Raw genomic sequence first — 6,000 nt, forward strand, 5'->3', positions numbered from 1 at the left:
CGACAAGGCACGAGATTCTTCCAAGAAATCGAACAGTAGAATAATGAATTTGCAATTTGGGATGAGTGCAGGGGGCGCCCTTGTAGGCCGAGCCCAAACCTTAGCCGCAGCTCGAGTCATCTTGAGGCAACCGGCTAGGCGCCCAGCAGCGTCCGCGTGAGTTGGAGCAGTATGCCAAGCAGGGAGCACCGAGGGAAGAAAGGTGGAGTTGTGCAGCCAGGCGTTTTCAAAACGGAAAAGGGTCATTTTTGGGATAGAAGTGGCGATGATGAGGAGGAGTGGTGTATGGTCCGAGGTTGGGTGGACCAGAGTGGTTAGCGTGGAGTCAGGAAAGCAGCGGCACTGCTCCGTGTTAACAAAGACACGGTCCAAGCGCGCCATGGTGGGGAATTGGCGCTTGTTGCTCCAGGTGTAAAGCCGGTCCAGTAGAGGAAGCTCTACTATAGCCAGCCGCTCAACCATGTCGTTAAAGAGTGTGCAGATGTTGTGATTGACGCCCCCGGTGTTTTTGTCCAAGGCCTCGCGAATTAAGTAGAAATCACCAGCAAGTATCGAGGAGCCTTTGATGTGCGGCAGCAACTCCAACAGATCTTCCAGGAAGACCTTAGAGTCACTGTGATCGGAGGGGGCATAAACATTTGTGATGGTGAATTGATGTTCAGAAACGTTTGAAGAGAGAGTAGTGGTGAGAGAGTGGCGTCGGCTAATGAAGCCATCGAGCATAAGTCTTAGTTTGGAAGCCCACATCCCGGCGGGGATCCCCATCGCTTCCCGGGTTGGCAGCCCACGCGGAGTTTGTCCCCGTGGAGTCCAGTATGCACATTTGGAAGCCCGTAGCGTACGAATTTGCTGCCCGGGTAAGCCCAATTTCCCCGTGGATCCGCGCCCGACCTACGACATCGGGGAGAACTCCCCGTCCCGCACTCGTCGCTTCGCTCCTCTCGCACCGCGAGGTCAAGCGAGGGAGCGCCGCCGCCACCGCCGCCTGATCTCCTCCGACGACCTCGCAACGGCAAGCTTCCCCTCCGCATCAGGTGATGCCCCCCTTCCCTTCCCGTTCCCTGCATCTCCTTGCCCCTGCTAGGGTTTCTCCTCTCCTCTCCTCTCCTCTCCTCTCCTCACACCGTTTCTTGTAGATCTTGCAAGAAGTCACGTCTGGGGGAGCCCTACGGTGGCCGGGAGGGACCTGACGTCAAGCTCCGGGGCCACTTCGTAGGTATGTACGCGCTTCCTCCCTCTCCTCCGACTCGACTTGCTCGCTCGCTTGCTCTGGCTGCCGGCTGCCGGCCCGCCGCCCCGGGGTGGGGTGAATCCGGCGAGGGAGCTGTGAGCCTCAGAGACACCTAGCCACTAGCTGGTTCACCTGCGACTGCACCAGGTGGATTTGGTGGCGGATTAGGTGGTCGGGATAGGGATGGAGGCGGAGAACCAGTCCAGGCGGAGAACCAGTCCGGGATTTCATGCGGCTCTTGTTCAGTCTTCAGCGCGGCTGGCTGGGGGCTGAGCGCGTGGATTAGTTGTGGATTAATTTTAGCTATCAACAAATTTTCATCACGAATTTTGCAGTCACTACATTGTCCACACTATCGAGATTTCTGGTTGCATCAGTAATTTTCATCTCGTAGCTAGCCTCCTTGTGCCCGTCTCTGACTCTCTCCGTTGTGTGCGCGTCCCTACTCCCTAGCTGCTTCTCATCCTGCCGCCTGCCTCTACCTAATGGTGAGAGCTTGACCAGACCTAGCCTGGAATTCGTTGGGTTTACCTGGAAAATTAGTGCCCGCATAGGTACATAGAAATAGAAAGTCTGGTTCCTGTTTTCATCAGTCCACAAGTATGACGAGCTTGCTTCACACAGTATTATGAGCTTCAGGAAGAATTTCCATTAGAAGGGCAGAGTCGCAGAGAACTCAAAATTTGGCTCTTGGACACTGCCACAAAGCTCCTTTTTTTTAGGGAACTTGTTTCGATGAACACAAAACAAGTGATCAGTCAAGGTTTTTATATATAATATATAGAGTTAAATGCACTGTGGGTACATGAACTTGTAGTGCTGTGTCAAATAGATCCATAAACTTAGAAACCGGATATCTAGCCCCTCGAACTTGCGAACCCGTTCACCCCAGGTCCAGTCCGGTTTTGCATGGCTTGCATGGCATTGTGCGCCCGCGGTTTGCTACAGTAAACCCGGATTTGCTACAGTTACCGCGGTTTTGTTTTTTCTTTTCTAATTTATTTCGGCTGAATCTTTGAAAAATCATAACTCTTCGATACAACATCGGATGAAGATGATTTTTATACGAAAATTGTAGCCCTCGACGAGATCTACAACTTTCTAGTTTTGAGTTTTTTCATTTGATGATGTTAAGGTGCTCAAAAAAATTATATAAAATTACAGCACCATAATAATCGCGTACTTTTGCTTCTCGCATTAGAAAATTAATATATTTTTTATTTGTTGTCAAATGAAGACACTTTGTATACCAAAATTTTAACACTTTTAACGATCTAGATTCTTGTAGTTTTGAGTTTTTACATTTAAAGTTGTTAAGATGTTGATAAAATAGTATAAAGCCTCAACGTCTTTTGCGTACTTAATATGCTGCTTTATACTGTTTTATCGACATTTTAACAACTTCAAATATAAAAACTTAAAACTCTAAGAATCTAGATCTTTTAGAGTACTAAAATTTTAGTATACAAGTGTCTTCATTTGACAACAAACAGAAAAATATATTAATTTTCTAGTGCGACAAGCAGAAGTACATGATTATTATGGTGCTGTACTTTTGTATAATTTTTTTGGGCAACTTAACTTCATCAAATGAAAAACTCAAAACTAGAAAGTTGTAGATCTCGTCGAGGGCTACAATTTTCATATAAAAATCATCTTCATCCGATGTTGTATCGAAGAGTTATGATTTTTCAAAGATTCAGCCGAAATAAATTAGAAAAGAAAAAACAAAACCACGGTAACTGTAGCAAATTCGAGTTTACTGTAGCAAACCGCGGGCGCACAGTGCCATGCAAGCCATGCAAAACCGGACTGGACCTGGGGTGAACGGGTTCGCAAGTTCGAGGGGCTAGATATCCGGTTTCTAAGTTTATGGACCTATTTGACACAGCACTACAAGTTCATGTACCCACAGTGCATTTAACTCTAATATATAGATAGGATAAGTTCCTCACTGGTGGAGATAAGGACTCATCATAGGAGAAGGCTCAGATTGGTAGAGACCAGGTCTCTCCTGGTTTCAGATTGTGTAATAACAAATAGTATATATAGCAGCTCTATAGCATGGTCATCGAATGAGCCATGCATGCTACTCGACCAACAGCAGCAAAATATCCACCAACAGCAGCAAAATATCATTTGTGCTATGTGCTGTAAAATTTCCTGGATCATTTTAGTAGTGCTAGTGCTATGTGCTTCACTGTTTGGTATTATCATCTCATTATCTTGTAGCTGTGTGATCTCATATTGTGCTATCAGTGATTATTTTCACTATCTTATTTTCTAACTGTATTATATATAGCAGTGATTATTTTCAAGTTTATGAATTATTTTGTATATATATCAGCAATATTGTTCTGTTTTTTTAGGCTTTACTAAATAATATTATCTATATACTAGATCATGGACTCTTGGGATGAGGAAGTTAGGAGATTCATGTTAGAGGAAGAAGAAGAGGATGATGAATTATTTCTAGTTCTGGTCCCCGCACTTCAATTGGCCATGTATGATGAAAAAGAGCCAGAGAAGTAAATGTACCTGTTCATTTATCTCCATGGTAAAGCTTGTTTATACATATTCAGTTCAGATGTGGTGATAAATTTTCTATATGCACATTCAGTTCAGTTGCATTTAATTAGTTGAATGCATAACCATTATATTTTGTGTTTAGATAAGTAATATTGGTATGCATGGTGGTGGTTTGAAGCTGTGTCATTAGTTCTTCACCGGTGCTTTGGTAATTAAAGTAAACTTACTTTGTGTTACTTTACAGAGCGCTTGCCGGAAATAGTGCATAGAATGTTGAAGTTATTTTGTGCCAGGAGTGGAGCAAATGCAGATTGATGAAAGTTTGTTATAGTGTTGCTCGTGACTTTGAAATGACAGATAGTAGTGCTTGAGTTCTTCCTACTGTCTTAATTTTGTTGTGGCCCTATGAGTCTGTAGGGCTTGTGTACCCACTGGTTGATGGAAGAGGGTTTATCATTAAACAGCTACCAGCAATGAGACTTCTTCAGTGGCTGATGTTCTTGCCTTGCAGATGAATTAGAGAAATGAGAACAGTAGTGGTGCAGGAGCTCAAATGCTCAACCTTCGTTGTCTATTTGATTTTCATGATGAACAGATGAACGGTGCCTCTATTTTCTTCTTGTGGACCTTAGTTGTCTATTTGAGAGACGTGATGTGGGCGCAATTATTTTTTTCTGAATTTTTCTTGATCTTTTGAAGCTTTGTAATTTTTCCATGCATGAGCTTGTTTAGAAGGAGATGGCCTGAGCGTAGCAAATGACGCCAACAGTGTTAGACTAACACATGCTCGTGTTGGGTGTCTCCCTGTTGGGTGTCTCCCTGTGATCTCTTTCTTTGCTGCCAAACATCAACGGGGGAGGGGGGAAGAGCACCCAGGGAAATCACGGGGATTCAATATGCCCCAAAAATCCCCCTCGGAAGTTTTGTTCCCAGGGTTAGTATTCCGTTGCTCCCAAACTAAGCCTAAAGGTGTTGGCGTTCCAAGCGGTTAGGATCCCGCCACGAGTGCCAGAGGAGCAAACGAATTTGAGCGTGTCCGCAAAGTGTGGTGGTAGGAAACTACGTGCCTGGAAATGATTGATGTGGTGGAGCTTGGTCTCTTGGAGACAAATCACAGCAGGGTTAGCTGAAACAAGAGCATCCTTAACAATAGCACACTTGTCCGGGTCGCCCAACCCACGCACATTCCACGACACGACACCAAAGTCCTTGAACAGCTTACCCATGAACAACAACAGGAACACCAGGACACACTAAGACCTCGAGGAGATCTACAAAACAACTAACAAACACAACGAGCCCAACTAACACAACTAACACGAAACAGAACGGCCCAACCAGAGGGGCAACAACGACGGAACTACGGACATACTGAAAAGACGAAACAACAGGATACAGGGGACAGCTAAGCCGCCCACAAGCCGGCGAACACCCGCCGCCAGCACCGGCCCGGCTAAAGGAGGGAATGATCATGGGTGCGGCGCCGGCACCACGGTGTTGCTCCCAATCCCTGCCGCAGTAACCAGGCGGCGAAGGTCAGCAGGAGCAATGGGGAGCTTGGAGCGTGCGAGGAGGTTCTTCTTGTCAACAGTTTTCTTGAGCTCGGAGGAGCAAGGCACCAGAGCATTCTTGAGGGCCTTGAGCTGCACAGCCTTGTCCGTAGAGTCCACAAACTTGCCAGAAGCTTTTGCGGCCAAGCGGAGCGGCTGCTCTGGCGCAGCTGTTTTGGAGCACTGAGCTGAACACCGACGCGTGGACGGCGGCCACGGCGAGCAGATTTTTTGTTGCCCGGCACAGGGGACACGTTGGGAGAGGGTGGTGGCGCAAGAGGAGCATCCTCGTCCGACACAGCATCAGGCGGCGAGTCAGTCGTGGCGGCAGCAGCGACAGCGGTGGGGTTTTGCAGCACACGCTTGGAAGCAGAGAGAATGGCAACAAGTCGGAGCAAGTTCGCGGTTTGGGCGGCGAGGCGAGGCGGGGTGGAGTGGCTTGCAGCGGCCTGATGGGCTCCCGGCCCACCAGCAGCGGGGTTTGCGGGCGCATGGGGGGTGGCGGCAGCGGCACAGGTGCATGAGGAGGCGCAAGAAACATGGGCTCGTTTTGTGGCTGGTGGTGGGGGTGGAACGGGTTTGGTGGGGGCGGCCCAAAGAAGGGAACCAGGCCGCCATTGCCGTCCAGCTGCTGGTGGCGAGGCCAGATTCTAATGGGCAGAATTTGGGATTTTTTTCATTTTTGTATTT

The 6,000-nt window shown here is 47.5% G+C and overlaps 1 long non-coding RNA gene across 1 annotated transcript; it reads left to right on the forward strand.

Moving 5' to 3' along the window:
• The first annotated feature begins 876 nt into the window (after positions 1 to 876).
• On the forward strand, positions 877 to 4,404 carry LOC120706540. The gene is made up of 4 exons (XR_005688344.1): positions 877 to 1,034; positions 1,137 to 1,216; positions 3,632 to 3,788; positions 4,005 to 4,404. It is a non-coding gene; the product is annotated as an uncharacterized LOC120706540 (long non-coding RNA).
• Positions 4,405 to 6,000: the final 1,596 nt, after the last annotated feature.

Source organism: Panicum virgatum, chromosome 5K (genome assembly GCF_016808335.1).
Source record: "Panicum virgatum strain AP13 chromosome 5K, P.virgatum_v5, whole genome shotgun sequence".
In the NCBI taxonomy this organism is placed as follows: Eukaryota; Viridiplantae; Streptophyta; class Magnoliopsida; order Poales; family Poaceae; genus Panicum; species Panicum virgatum.